The sequence below is a fragment of the Lissotriton vulgaris genome, chromosome 2_1 (assembly GCF_964263255.1).
Source record: "Lissotriton vulgaris chromosome 2_1, aLisVul1.2, whole genome shotgun sequence".
Classification (NCBI taxonomy): domain Eukaryota; kingdom Metazoa; phylum Chordata; class Amphibia; order Caudata; family Salamandridae; genus Lissotriton; species Lissotriton vulgaris.
Window position 1 is genome coordinate 1,750,938,181 of NC_141687.1, and position 15,620 is coordinate 1,750,953,800.

The 15,620-nt window shown below is 51.2% G+C and overlaps 1 non-coding gene across 1 annotated transcript; it reads right to left on the minus strand.

The window, feature by feature from the left end:
* Window positions 1–7,209: 7,209 nt before the first annotated feature.
* On the minus strand, window positions 7,210–7,316 carry LOC147733230 (U6 spliceosomal RNA). The gene has a single exon (XR_015308799.1). It is a non-coding gene; the product is annotated as a U6 spliceosomal RNA (small nuclear RNA).
* Between the last annotated feature and the right edge of the window lie 8,304 nt (window positions 7,317–15,620).

The following is a 15,620-nucleotide window of genomic DNA, read 5'->3' on the forward strand; positions in this document are numbered from 1 at the left end:
AGGTTTCGTTCTTCTGGTCCCAACACCTACATGATTTTGGTGAAAATACTCCTGATTGCCTCCTGAAATTTCCTTCCAAGTATTATATACCTTTCAAGGATAAATTGAGCAAGGTGTCTGAGGTCCTAATTTGCCTCTAACTTTGTTTCACATTAAAGCCGACATTTTAGCCGAAGTTCTGCAGATTGTGCACGCTATTGTCAGAACCCCTATTACCTTCTAATAAAATATTGTTGGACTTGGTCAGGGCCGTCCATAGTAGACCAGCTTGTGCTTATGCCACCTCTATTGAGGCTGTTCATCGTAATTGACTGGCCCCTGGTGACCCAATTTTTCCCGTGTCCCACCTGTCTACAGAGAGTCTGGTAACAACAGGCTCTTAATTTTGCAGGTGTTGTCACAGATTATTTCCTTTCTTCCTCAGCAGACAGGGAACTTTTTTGGATTGAAAAGAAATGACTTAACCCAAGAAGGGTTCATCTTTCTTGTAGAACCACCATGCTGCTGATGCGTTACTCCAAAAATCTCGTAGATGGCAAGGTTGATAGTTCTTCTTTTACGTGATCACTGGAGATCCTCCTTCGCTGATCGTTTTGAAATAATGGATTCTGTAGTGACAGGTCAGATCTGTGAGATCCTTTCTGGTCCTTTGTAGACATGCCTGGTTAAAGTCCTTGGGTCGATATTTGGTAAAATGCGGTGAATGCAGCTTTTGGTGCATCTAGCCTTTTGAACATAGTTCCATACAAATCAGTCATGTCCCTGTACAGTCGAAACAGGGTCCAAACTGATCCACCAAGCCTCGTCCTTCCCAAAACTAGTCTGGCCATTTGGGCTAGATTGTTCCTCTTGGAATAGGGTCAAGACGGATTTGCACGTCGCTGGGTCAAAACTGAGGTGGCATGATGTGCAAAATAATGATGGACTGTGATGCAGCCTTGAGTAATAACCAGTAGCTGAGATTAATTCAAGCATTCCATCCATCAATTTGTTGTATACTTCAGTGAATAGATAGCTAGTCAAGGTTAGGGCATCTGGGTCACAACAGGCAGCAGCAGTATTTAACCTTCAGAAAAGTAGTACTAGGACGCTGCCTGCCAACTTCGCACTGTTTTGGCTTTTCACTGTTGCTAGTGAATCCACCTTTATCATCCTGAACCTTTGTTATTTTCTCCCTTTATGGTTCTTCGATTCCCTTGATCTCCTTGCCTGTTTATTCTGACCTCGCTCTTTGGATACCGTTTGACTTCAGCTTTCCTTCTCTGTGTCGGTTTAGTTTTTGCCTGATTATCCTGTGGCTCCCCGAGGCTACCGCAGGGGGCCACTCAGGAGGGCGGCCCTGTAATGTCATCGGGCTTCTCCCCCCTACGTCAGCTCCCTCCCCCCAAAGGGGGCAGGATCTGGGGAGGAGTCCCCTCCGAGGTCGCGGGCATCCGTGTCATGTCCGGGGCGCCAGGCAGGGTGAGGGGTACATATGTGCCCCTCGCCATGTTTTCAGCCTCTTTGCTGCGCCGGACATGCCGCGGACGCCTCAGGAGCTGGACACGCTGTCTTGCTCACTACCGCGAAGCCATTGGACGTGCCAATTGATTAATGGAATCAAGGTTGGGCCATGCCCCGGAGGGACCCTGTGCCCCCGCGAGACCCGGGTCAAACCTCGCGAAGTCACTAGTCGACTGGGGGTGCCTGGTACCAGGGGCTGAGTTGGGGGCAGGGCGGGAGGGGATGTCCGGCAAAGATGGAGGTCGCGGCTTGTTAGCGGGGTACTGCCCCGAGCGGCATAGTATTTCCCCCTTGCACCGTTCCCCCTCCCCCCCCCCTATCAAGGCGGGTTGAGCGAGAAAGCTGGCTTGGTTCGTTCTGACCGTAGCAGCTTAGGGCACGGCATCAGGGACACCGCAGCCTTTGGGAGTTTTTGGCAAAGCGGCAGTGTAATTTGCCTGGGGGTCTGGGTGGCCTTGCGCACGGGGTCTGAGAGGCCTTGCATCCCGTCGATGTCCCGGGCGTCCTCAGCACGCTGTTTGGTAGGCTCAGGAGGAGCGCGGCAGCGTAGCGGGCCCCACCACACCCTCCCAGGGACGGCCTCACAATGCCATCCGTTCCGTGCACTTTTCTGGTCTTGGGTACCCGAGTGGTGACCCTTCCCCGTGATTTCGGCGAGCGGGGGGGGGGGGCTAGAGGCCCGGCGGGCTTCATGCTCGCCAGGTTGGCTCAGAGCGGACCGGGGCACACTATCACGGGCATTCCCGCCCTGGAGTCGCCTGCAGGCTTGTGGTTTGGACCGATTAGCAGACCTGTCTGGTGGCGTACCTGTCGAGGAAGACCTTATCAGCAAGGCCCCTTGAAACGTGTAGCAGGGGAGGATTAAATTACATAGCAGGGTTAATTAAATTATGTGGCAAGAAAGACAAATGATGTACCATAATTTGGTACAGTTTGCGACAGTATTACCGCATTATGTTGTACTTTCTTACACGTTAACACTGTCTGGACAAAGGTTCCATCTCATTAAGATTGTAGCAAATCCATAATAATGCGGAAAACTCAGTTGGCGCAGAATCGCATTATTTGAGTCGCCCTGCTTGTCAGTTACATGTTCACCTCGCAGCAGTTTGCTAAACTGCTCATTATTCAATCGTGTGTACAGTAACCTTCTTGCGTACTTTCTCACCCCCTTTAAGTGCCCTTTTTCAGCACTTTACTTCCATGCTGATGTCATACGCTATTCCGAGGTAACTCGGGATCACGCTGGAAGCAATAGATCTCAAACGCTCCAGTCTGCTGAGCGGCCGCCGTCTCCCCGCGCATGGAAGGCCAATGGCACTTAGCAGGGCATGCAAAGCCTGGATGTTTAATCTTGCACAATAATCAAGTGAGCATACGAGCGCGTGATGGCACGCGCCGGTTGACCCCCTATTTGAGCCCCTGGCAGGCCATCAGACTTGGTGTGATCTGTAAAATCACCTGAAATACAAAATGCAAACTTGTATATGGGAGACGTATGGTAGAAACTCTAGTGCACAGTTTAATTATTATTACAGTGTTGCCGCAAGGCAACTCAGACAGGCGCAGAAGTCCTTATGTGCATATTGTGTATATAACAAATTTCATACGCGGTCTCCTCTCGTTTGCTTATTAAATTTAAAAGCCTGGCGTAATGTCTTATTACTTACCGGTAATCTTCATTACCCCGATTAGGGTCCTCCCCGTCCCAGTCCTTACCACGTGAGGCAGTCCTGCCTCCACCCAGCCAATCAAAACGCCAGAAATCCAAAGGTCGAAGGTGACATAAGCCCCTCCCACCCACCGCCATGCCTGTTATCAACAAGACTCAGACACAAACACAGCGGGAGGGAGGGAGGGAAGAGGACTGGGACGGGGAGGACCCTAATCGGGGTAATGAAGATTACCGGTAAGTAATAAGACATTACCCCCTCATGGGTCCTCCCCGTCCCAGTCCTTACCACGTGAGGAACTCACAAGCAGAGAACCAAGAAGAAAAAATGCAGGACACCAGGGATCCACGCAAAAGTACAAAACTTTAAACAATAAAGCATCGACGAACAGCAGCGTACAAGACGCCAACAGAAATCGTCAGAAGAGGCAAGAAAAACATCAAGCCGAGAATGTTGCACAAAAGTGTGACGGGACCGCCAAAAGGCCGCCCCACAAAGCACCAGGATAGAGACCCCGCCCCATCAGCACAGGAAGCAGACACAGAACCCACAGGAGACAAACAGGGTAGGATAAACCCGAGACTGCAGTGAACATCGGAGGCAAAACAGAAGAGCCCCGCGAACACCCAAAGAAGGGGAACAGGAGAAACCCCCACAGCAGGCAAAACAGGAAGCAACACCTCCAGCTGCAAAAGGAAACACGAAGAAACAGGGAGAAAAGCCCGATCTAAGCCGCAAAACAACTCAAACCTGCAAAAACTGCAAAGAAGGAAACAAAACGAGCAAGGCACCCAACCGACAAGCGGAAGAGAAGGCCAGCAAAAAATAACACCGCAGTGGACAGCCACAACACGTCCACCACTAACAAGGACATGAAAGGGGCAACCGCAGACCATGCAAAACAGCAGGCAAGGCCCAAAGAAGAAATGAGAACAGGGGAGCCCGGACAACGAAGCAAAAGCTCCGAAGAAGCCGACCCACCAAAGGGCAACAACCACCGAGGAAGTCCCAAGGCCCCGACAAGCACAAACCGCCGTCAACGAGCAGACAAAGCGGAAGGGGAAAAATCCCAACAACAAACCCAAGCTGGAGAAACCAGCACAGAAACAGGAACCCCACCATGGATTCCGACCAAGAGAAGAGCACCAGGAAACAAAAGAGCCCCAAAGTGCATCACAGCTCCAAAGAGCGGAAGGCCAACGCGCCACATGCCACAGGCCACCACAGAAGAACAGCCCAAAGACACTAAAGACAGCCGCCCAAGAGACAGGCAGTCAGAAGCAAGCGCCAAAGACAGGGCAAAGACAGCTGCGGACCCAGAAGCAGAGCCGGAGGCAAGGGAGGCTGGCCAAATCCGACTCCCAACAGCAGGAGCGGAAACCAAAAACAGCAAGGCCAACCCAACAACACCGACACCCCCCAAACCTCAGCAGAGCGCCCGGGAGGAGAAAAACGGGAGGGAAGGTATACAGAAAACCCGAAGGCCAAGGAAACGAGAGAGCAACCCCCGAGGACAGACCACCCCGGAACAAAAACCGGGGGAGAAGAGCAACAGGAGGGGAAGCAAAAATGACCAACCAAGAGTCCCAAACCAAAGACAAAAGGACCTGGAACAGAGGAACAGACAGAGGGAATGCTACACGAAGCAGCAAGACAACCCAGCGCAGGGCCATTCCAAGCACCAGCGCACAGTCCCAAGCACCCACGCAATGTCCCAACAAAAGGACATGTCCCGTCGAAACAAGCACCAGACAGCACCAAACAGAGGACGGCAGGAAGCGGCCTAAGCCACCAAAAGAAGGCACAACCAGAGTACCATTCCAGTAAAGAAACCAACCGCCGTAACAGGGATGCCTCTCAAGACCCTCTGAAAGACAACAGAGAAGTCGCTGCCCAGACACAAGACAGGTAAGCCCGCAGGAACAGAGACACGTACCGGGACCCCCCAAGAAGGCCCAAACAACAACGAGCCCCCAGAGCGCCAGCCCGAACAACAGACAAGCCGGCCACCAAGGACCCCAACGGGGCCCCCAACCCAAGGATAGGCATCCATGGACAACAAGAGGAGAGAGGAAAGCAGAAATGCACCCCCCACACCAGGTCAGGAGGGCAAAGCCACCAGACCAGGGGAGAGAGGAACCAGAGCCTCGTAACCAGCAAGACAAAGGACCCAACAAGGCATCAGAAGAAACACCAAGGACACGAGGTGCACAAGAGCCCAAGGAACCACAGCCGAGGAGGCAACCACCATCTGCCGGACACAAAACCAACCCCGAGCCGGGGCAGGAGGGAGACCCAGTAGGACCCACAGAAGATCCAACAGGACAGAGAACAGATCCGGATATATGGAACGCCTCATGAAATGCGTGTCATCCTAGCGCAGGGACCATGTCAACCCCCTCCAGCAACGCTCAACAGAAAGCATACGAGCCGCAGAAGCGAGCACTGAGAAACAGCCCCCAGCAAAGCGTCAAACCGGTCCTGAGGAACTGAAGCCCCCGAACAGGAACCAGACGAGGAACGGCCAGACCCAAAACGACCCCAGAAACCGGAACCAGGCCAGCAAACCCCCACAGCAGGAGCCAGCACCGTGGAAAAAAAACCAGAGGAGCATGAGAGAGACCGAAAGGAAACACCTGAAAACAGGAAACGGAACTCAACCACCGCAAACCTCTGAGCAGCCGGATGGAGGGGAACGAGAAAAACAGGCGACTCCCACACCTAGGGAAGCCAAAATTACCCACCAAGAAGAGGGGAAAACCGGGCTGCAAGGGGCACAACCGAAAGGGACACAGCCGCACCAACCCGACCAAAGCCCCGGGAGGCAGAACCGAACAGAAAGACCAACGGGAGCCAGGACCTGGAACAGAGAGAAAGAGGACCCCCGGCCCCACTCCATCACCGAAACCAGCACCACAGAGCGTAGCGACAAAAAATTGGCCGACGCCAAAGAAGAATGGCCTAAAAAGGGGGACGGCCCGGAATGGAAACCGGCAACCAAGAATGACGACCAACAGGAATCACCATTCTCAAAGCAGACCGGACCAACTACACCAAAGGAGATAGGAGACCCACAAGCAGGTCAACACCAGGAGTGGAACACATAACCAGAAGAGGAAGAGATGCAACCACCAGGCCACAGACACTCTTCCCGGGCACAACATATCCGACTGACATTCAGGGGCAGCAGCAGGCGCCGCAGAGGCAGGGAACCAAACGTAGTGCAAAAAATGCAGGCATAGGACCAAGGCACCAGGGGAATGGCAAAGCACCAAAACGCAGGCCAGAGAGAAATCTCACAAGCCCCCGCCGCCCCGGTAGCCGAGGACAAGGCCCAACCATCTGGGACCGGAAGGAGGGACCCCTAAGAAAGCACAGACCGAAAAAGAGCAAGCACACACCCCAAAAAGGAGAAGCAGCATACGAACTCTTGAGAGCGGAATCCACCAACCGCCCAACCCGGACCTCCAGGGAAGAAGCCTCCGAAGACGGAGGGAGAAGGTGCAAAAAAGAAGAAAAATGGAGGATACCAGGTGACAAAGACCGCCAGGCGAAATCGTGTCCCCAGAAAGAGAGGAACACCCCGCATGGCAATGCCAAGCCACACCGCAGCCAGTACAGCCAACAGGACAGCACGAAATGGCCGGTAAAAAATGGGAATAAACCCAGCCGGAGCAAATGAATCAGGGAGAAAGACCCAGCAACAAAACGCCAGAAATCTCATGGACCATCCCCGAATGTATACCCCAACAGGGAAAAAACGTCCACGATCCCACCAACAAGAGATGATGGCATAGCCGCATGCATCCAAGAAAAACTGCAAAAGATGCTATGTGGACAAAGAGAATGCAAATTTCCAAAGCACAGCATGAAAATGAACATCCCAAGTCACAATGACAGCATAGGCAGGACTTGAACCCTCAGCACATGATAGCCTGTGACACCAGAGGCATATGACATACCAATGAGCAACAGCTCCGTGGATGCACCGGAGAGTAAGTCCCCTCAAACATGGCGAGTAAAGGAGTAAACCCCATATACGGAACGCTTCACGAATATGCATGTCATCCTTGTGCAGGGGCCATGCTAATCTACTCAGTATCGTTCCAAGCTTAGTATATGTGCTGCCGAAGCGAGCACCAGGAAAACACTCAACACACCAATAAAGGAAGTGCCCAGCAACCTCCAGGAAACACTGCCCCAAACAGTAATCACATATGTGAGAACAGAAAATAAACAAAAAAGGGCAGCCCTGCAGTCTCCACCCACAGCCACATATGAAGAACATGGCCGCAGGGGCCGGCCACTGCACTAAAGCACCAGCGCCGGAACGACTTGGGGCCAGAACACCAGGAGGGCTCCCCGCCCCAGCCCAGCACATGAACGGGGAGCATCCTGACCCCAGAACAGGAGCGTGGCCGGCCGGAGGACCGGAGCGGCCGCACCGGTAAAAACATGAAAAGAGCATAAACAGAAGCATTTAAAAATGCAAAAGAAACACTCACGGCATCGCCAAACCACCCAGAAGCAAACAGGAACAGAGGCAGTAACCGGGAGCACCAGCGTTCCGACAGCCGTCGGAGCAGAAAAAAAACAGGCATGGCGGTGGGTGGGAGGGGCTTATGTCACCTTCGACCTTTGGATTTCTGGCGTTTTGATTGGCTGAATGGAGGCAGGACTGCCTCACGTGGTAAGGACTGGGACGGGGAGGACCCATGAGGGGGTAATGTTAGTAGGCCAGATGTGACAACCGGGACTCTCCGCAAAACATGGCATGTGGTATTCAGTAACATAATCCCACTCAGCATTGTAGGAAATTGTAGCTGCCAGCAAGCATTAATGGGAACTTGAAAGTTCACACTCAGTCTCTATAACACCATGGGGGAGATCTTTCATTGTAAAGTGCAACACGGCATGCAACCAGCGGTCAAAGTGCAGAAAAAAGTATGAGAACTGTGATTCTGCGCATAATGGAGGTGGAGTGAGTGAGCATGGGGTTGGGGTCTAGGCATGATTAAAAAACATTTTCTTTAACTACATATAAAATAACACAGCTTAAATGAAAAAAGAAAGGCAAGTTGAGTTAATCAGTGGGAAATTAACCACCTTACATTATGAAACGCCTATAATTTAACGCACTGCAGAGGTCTGTGTCTGTAATCAGAGAGCCAGAGTTGAATTCGGGCTGGTGCCCTGGAAAATGGTGACTTCTGTATGTTTAGTGCTATGAGGCACCCAGTCTGTGACAGAAAGCACAGTGAGCATGTTAGACATTATTTTAAACTTGCATTACCCACAGCATAAGATAGGTTGCTAAAAGAAGTGGAAAATCTTTAAGATAAAAAAGAGCTTCTAAACGATAGATTTTATTAACACCCAGACACAATGTCGTGGAAATTATTATTACATTTTATGACTGTCCTTTATAAGCACACACTTCACCACTGAGCTCGTAACTCTCTTGCAACACCTCTCAAAAAACCAATGCTGCCTTCCGACAATACTTTACATTTGTAGATTAGCACATTGTGCACAAGGGCATGAAGATGTTTGAGTGTGGGCTAAAACACAATGTGGTAGAGGCGCTTAAAGTGCTATTCTATGAAAACCACGTAGAGGCCTGTGCAAGGGTGGTTGTTGGTGTTTGCTGAACTGGAGAGGGCTGAGCTATTAAACAGGCAATTATATATGTATAATCGAGGGTATAATATAAAATATGCCAGTGATTCTGTGATCTGACAATGAAAGAGTCATGCATTGCTAGTTCGGATCCCTTAAGTCGTCTCACATGATAGAGACGTTGAAGCGGTTGCGCGAATGTTTTGTCTATCAAAAGCCAGGGAAATATTTGGTATGGTTTGAATGTTGTACTGTGACACAGACCCATTTACCTTGACGCCTACCCACAATGGCACAATGGGTCTTGGCTAATTATCCCTACCATGGGCAGTAGTAGTTTAAGGCTATTACACCTGCCTCCGGCTGGAAGTTCATGTCAGTAGGAGTTAAAAGATGTGTCTTAGACAAAGGGTGTCCCAACGATGATAGGTTTAGGTGTCTACGCCAGAAGCAGTTAACACTTTGGACCTCGGAGACTAGATCATTTAGAAGTGGCTGAGCGTGAGGATAGACGAATTTTGAAGTGTATGCTTGAGAATGTCTGTTATACGCAGGCCTGATAAGTTTTGTTTGGAATAAACACGTAGGCCAGCAAGGGGCTGAGTTTACTACCACTTGCATTGGGCGTCGCAAACGGAAGCTAATTAACAGCGTTTTATGGTCAAGAATGTATTAAGCCTATTTGGTGTTGTAGCTAGCGTTTTTTGTGCGCGTGTTTTGGACCGCGGACTGCTGTTTTGGGCGGGGCGGTCAGTTTACACCGCTGTAGGCACCAGCCGCTACATGGTATTATGACGAGGTCAAGTAGGTTCAATGTTTTAATACTTCCATCTGCTTAATATGAGTGCAAGAATCATACCAAGTTATCCGGGGTTTTCTTCGCAAGTCAAGTTGGGCATCGACCTTTATATGGAAGTGAATGTTGCGAGGCTGTTTTGATTTAGCGGCTGCATACTTGGGTGTACGGAAGCTCAAAATTTGACCACTCTTTCCTGGTCCAGGGGGTGCTATTTAGCCCTGGGACTTTGGGTCATCACTCAAGATATGGGCAGCAAGGGCCCGGTAATGCGCCAGCCTCCCCTAGCATAACAGCGCAAACAGTTGGTCACGAGAACATTAAGTAGCACCCAATTTTCACCTGGGCATCTTCTAAATCATACTGGCTTCACACAACTGTAAGGCCAGAGACACATATTAAACCAGTTTAGTGGTTTTGCCACTTGGCACCCTGCTGGTTGCAGCTCTATGATTGTGAAGCGCGCGTGCCCCCGGGTTACAATGATTCAGAAAAGGGGGTGGTGATGAACAGAGTGTCTGAATTAAGCAGACCACTCTTACCCAGTCCAGAGATCAGGGCTTGATCCATCATCTGTTCATCACCACCCCCTTTTCTGAATCGTTTTTGGCCACTATAGGTGTGGCAGGGTATACTCAGACATGAGTCCCTTTCTCACTGCACCATCAGGATTCAAGCAAGCCGGGCCGAAGACGACTGAAATGCCAGAAACCGGTCCCCGGTAGCTTGTCTCCTCTCTGGTGAAGAATTGGCTTGGTAGTTTAGTCTGCCCTGTTCCCATGATGCACTGGGCCAGGGACAGACTGATTTGCATATAGCCAGGTTCTGAGCTGGGATGGTGCAGTGAGATAAATAACGGTGATGGATCAAGCCCTGATCTTTGGACTGGGTAAGAGTGGTCTGCTTAATTCAGACACTCTGTTCATCACCACCCCCTTTTCTGAATCGTTTTTGGCCACTATAGAGTTATGGCAGGGTATACTCAGACATGAGTCCCTTTCTCACTGCACCATCAGGATTCAAGCAAGCCGGGCCGAAGACGGCTGAAATGCCAGAAACCGGTCCCCGGTAGCTTGTCTCCTTTCTGGTGAAGAATTGGCTTGGTAGTTTAGTCTGCCCTGTTCCCATGATGCACTGGGCCAGGGACAGACTGATTTGCATATAGCCAGGTTCTGAGCTGGGATGGTGCAGTGAGATAAATAACGGTGATGGATCAAGCCCTGATCTTTGGACTGGGTAAGAGTGGTCTGCTTAATTCAGACACTCTGTTCATTACCACCCCCTTTTCTGAATCGTTTTTGGCCACTCTAGGTGTGGCAGGGTATACTCAGACATGAGTCCCTTTCTCACTGCACCATCAGGATTCAAGCAAGCCGGGCCGAAGACGGCTGAAATGCCAGAACCGGTCCCCGGTAGCTTGTCTCCTATCTGGTGAAGAATTGGCTTGGTAGTTTAGTCTGCCCTGTTCCCATGATGCACTGGGCCAGGGACAGACTGATTTGCATATAGCCAGGTTCTGAGCTGGGATGGTGCAGTGAGATAAATAACGGTGATGGATCAAGCCCTGATCTTTGGACTGGGTAAGAGTGGTCTGCTTAATTCGGACACTCTGTTCATCACCACCCCCTTTTCCCGGGGTACAATGTCACTGAACAGTCGGTATCGCCCAGCTGATCCACTGAAGTGTCCAGTAGCTGATATGAGACTGAAAATCTGGGATTCCGCACTTTCAAATCATTAAAAAGCTAACCAACCCATCCCCAGCAGTGCATGCCGAGAAATCGGTCACCCAGTGTGATGACATCGCCGAGTTTTTCTACCAGAAAATAAACAAAATCTATTCAGCTTTTTCTCCTCCAAACACCGACCCGCCCACTCAACCTAACAACCCCTCCAGCCTGCCGCCTCCCCCTACCCCTTACAAGTTAACTCACTTCCCCCCACTAGACCTCTCCACTTTAGAATCACTGGCCCTCAGTGTTAAATCAGGTTCCCCGTCCGACCCTGCCCCTCCTGACATCCTAATAGCAGCATCCCACACTACCTTGCCCGTCATCAGAGAGGTTTTAAACTCTTCCATCTCCTCTGGCACTGTCCCACCCGAGTGGAAACAGGCCATGGTCAGGTCTCTGATCAAAAAACCCAATCTGGACCCGTTTGATCTGGCGAACTATCGCCCTATTTCTCTTCTCCCTTGGCTGAGCAAGGTTTTGGAGAAATATGTGAACCAACAGCTGGTGTCCTATCTAGAGGACCACCATATACTGGATTCCACTCGGACGGGCTTCAGACCCAAGCACGGGACAGAGACCGCCCTCCTCATGGTCGTAGAGGAAGCGAGAAAAATCTTGGATCAAGGAGGATCAGTGGCAGTGATCCTCCTTGATCTAAGCGCGGCTTTCGACACAGTGTGTCATGACACCTTACTAAGCCGCCTGTCTAGTGTGGGGATTAGGGATGGAGCCTGGGCCTGGTTTGAATCCTTTCTAAGGAACAGGTCTTTCAGGGTTTTTGACGGCGACTCAGCTTCCTCCAGTAGACCTCTAAATTGTGGAGTTCCTCAGGGCTCCTCTCTGAGCCCTGCCTTGTTCAATCTATACATGAGGCCACTGGCCAGTGTCGTCCGCCCTTTTGGAGTTAAAATCATCTCATATGCGGACGACACACAGCTGGTGGTCTCACTGGCGCAGGAGTCATCCCGAACAGCGCCAGGTGGGCTCAGAGAATGCCTAGAGGAAGTGAGGAGCTGGATGACGTCATCAGCCCTGAAACTGAACGGAGACAAACCTGAGCTAATGCTCCTAGGACCCTCAGAACCAGCACTTCCCCCCTCCCTTTGGCCCCCCAGCCTAGGGCCGCCGCCAACCCCAAAAAACGCAATCAAAAGCCTTGGTATTTGGCTGGACAGCTCACTCTCCTTCAATACCCAAACCACTAAACTTTCAGCTACATGTTTTTCCATTCTGAGGGTACTAAACAAAATCTTCCCCATCCTCCCCCTGGAAGCCAAACAAGCAGCCATCCAAGGACTCATCCACTCCCGGCTCGATTTTAACAACGCACTCTAGTGCACCTGAATATACCCTTCGTAGGCTGCAAACTGTTCAGAACAGCGCTGCTCGCCTTTTACTTAAAATCCCTCACAGACACTCAGTCAGGACCGGCCTAATAAGCCTCCACTGGTTACCGGTCCGGCAGAGGGTTCTGTTCAAGGCACTATGTATAGCCCACCAAGCCTTCTGGAACATGGGTCCTATCTTCACCCGTAACCTGATCAGTCAGTACATCCCGAAGCGGAATCTCCGTTCTAGCCAGACCCTCTTGGCAGTTGTCCCAAGAATAAAGAGATCCAGAACCGGCGGAAGAACGTTCATGTACAACGCAGCGAAGGCCTGGAATGCTCTACCACTTCATCTTAGAGCCACCCAGAACCTTAATATATTCCGCAAGCAATTGAAGACCCATCTCTTCACATCTGTTTGCTAAATCCGTTATCTTTTTCTCCCTTCCCTGTGCACTGTAGGTTTACGATTTCCCTAGCGCTTGGACGCCCACGGGCAACAATTGCGCTCTACAAATCCCCAAGTTTACAAGTTAAAGTGATGGGGAGCACACAGTGTTGTTTAAATGCCCCTCACACACCAACAGGCCCCTTGGTGTCATGCTTCATCATTGGGGCCTTCGCATCCCTCTATGGGATGCGGCATGCTACGACTAACGGCTGCGTAGGAGCACTTAGTAGTGAGCTATGTGAGGGTGTGTGTTTTAGGGAAGAGTGTGAGTGAGGTGAGGTGAAAAAGTGAGTTAAAAAATACCTGGCGCGTAGGAAAAAAATTATTTATTATGTCCTCGGCTGGTATTATTAAAAAGGTGCAGAGTGAGGTTGATCGTACTAGGGTATATCAACCATTTCAAAGTGTCACCCAGCTGATCCACTGAAGTGTCCAGTAGCTGATATGAGACTGAAAATCTGGGATTCCGCACTTTTACGAGTTTAAGCGTCCAGGGTCAGAGATGGTTAGCGTGTATTGGCATCTGTGATCCAACGGCAGTTAAGCGAGGTGCTCTGCAGAAGTTTTCACTGCATGAAAGGGTGAGGTGTGGCCAATAGCGGGCATAGTACATACAGGGTCAAACTTGATTTCACAACATTAAGGTGTTCACCAGGGTAGCACCCAATGGGGTCTGTGCAATTATCTGGTCAAACGGGGGGAAGTAAGTGCACCATAGAACCAAGGGGAGATGACCTAGCAGCGGTTAGCTCACAAACCCCGCATAGCACCTAGATTAGCCATGCTTGGTGGGGATGCTGTCAGCCAACATAGTGTGCTGCCGTCTTAACAAATGGGGTAATAGGATGTCGAGCAAAATGTGCTACTATTGCAGAAAACGCGCGTTGTTCAAATCAGACAGATTCTCCAAGCGGTGATTCCTAGGGGGTTTCACCGCAAGGGGAGCCGAGCAGGCGAAATTCCATAAGGAACAAGGGTTGCAGGGTAAGAGCTGGAGGGCAGCCTTGCTCATTGCACATACTGCTAGTTTTGAACATCCTGTGCGTCATGATTTCTAAGCTTCGGGACTGTTCACATGTTAAGGACAACCCTTCCCGCCCTAATAGTCATGGTAGGCAGGCAGGATATGGGAGTGGTCACCCAGCTGTGGGCTGCAGTACTCCAGGGGTGTTCGATACAGGTGTTCAGGCACACTCAGTGCTAGAAGGACAGCAGCTGGGTAAGAGCAGCAAATAGATGAGGCAGTGGGAGCCAGGGTGTCTGAAACCATCCTGCTCAGAGGGGCGCTGGGCTGAGTCATCTGACGCAAGTGACTTTCCCGAAGAGGGTGATTAGTTCTCAGCACAACTTCACAGACCTAAAGGGCCTTTTGTTGCATCAGGCACTAGCTGAACCAGGCTAACATCAAGGGCTATTGCCATATAGAATGGGTCTTCAATAACCAGTAGGGATTGTTCACTGTCATCTAGAATTGCAGGAGGCTCTAGACAGGAGAGGTGCGGGTATGACTATAGCTGTTTTGGTGGGGGGCTCTGGCGGCAACGGTGGCCACCTCCAGAGCTGTGGCGGAGTTACAGGGTGATCTGGAAGCAAATGGGTACAGTAGGGTACCTCTGTGCGGCACATAGGGGGGCCAGAGCCTAACCCCAGGAGCCTCATGCGAGGTTCCGGGAATCTGTGTCGGCGCCCCGTTAGTCCTTCGGGCGGTTTTGGGCCTGAGCAACCGGGGGCTTGCCTAGCTACGCTCCACCCTGAAAGGGGCGTGAGTATAAGGGACCAATGGTCAGGTGATCCTGGGAGGGGATCACCAGAAGGTGCAGTATAAAGTAGGTTTGCCACGGTGCTGCTTGGCTCGTCAGGTGGGCAGGTGGTGAGAAGGCTGCCTGTCCTTGGATCGTCCATAAGCTAACCCACCAGATTACATAATGTTGTATGTGATAAATCTGCAGCAGTTTTTCTCAAGTCTAAAACTTGTGTGGTGTGTAATTATTTGCGGGATGCATGATAAGGGGTACAGTTGTCATGATGGTACTATGCGGCTGCCCGAGGCTACCGCAGGGGGCCACTCAGGAGGGCGGCCCTGTAGTGTCATCGGGCTTCTCCCCTAAGGGGGCAGGATCTGGGGGGGAGTCCCCACCGAGGCCGCGGGCGTCCACGTCATGTCCGGGGCGCCAGGCAGGGTGAGGGGTACATATGAGCCCCTCTCCATTTTTTCAGCCTCTTTGCTGCTCCGGACACGCCGCGGATGCCTCAGGATCTGGACACGCTGTCTGTCACCCTACCGCTTACCCAGTGTATTGGCATAGGGAGAAATGGCAAGAACTTTGTAATTTTCAATTTTTTCGTTGCAGGCGGAGTTACAGGGCGATCTGGAAGCAAATGGGTACAGAAGGGTACCTCTGCGTGGCACATAGGGGTGCCAGAGCCTAACCCCAGGAGCCTCATGTGAGGTTCCGGGAATCTGTGTCGGCACCCCATTAGTCCTTCGGGCGGTTGTGGGCCTGAGCAACCGGGGGC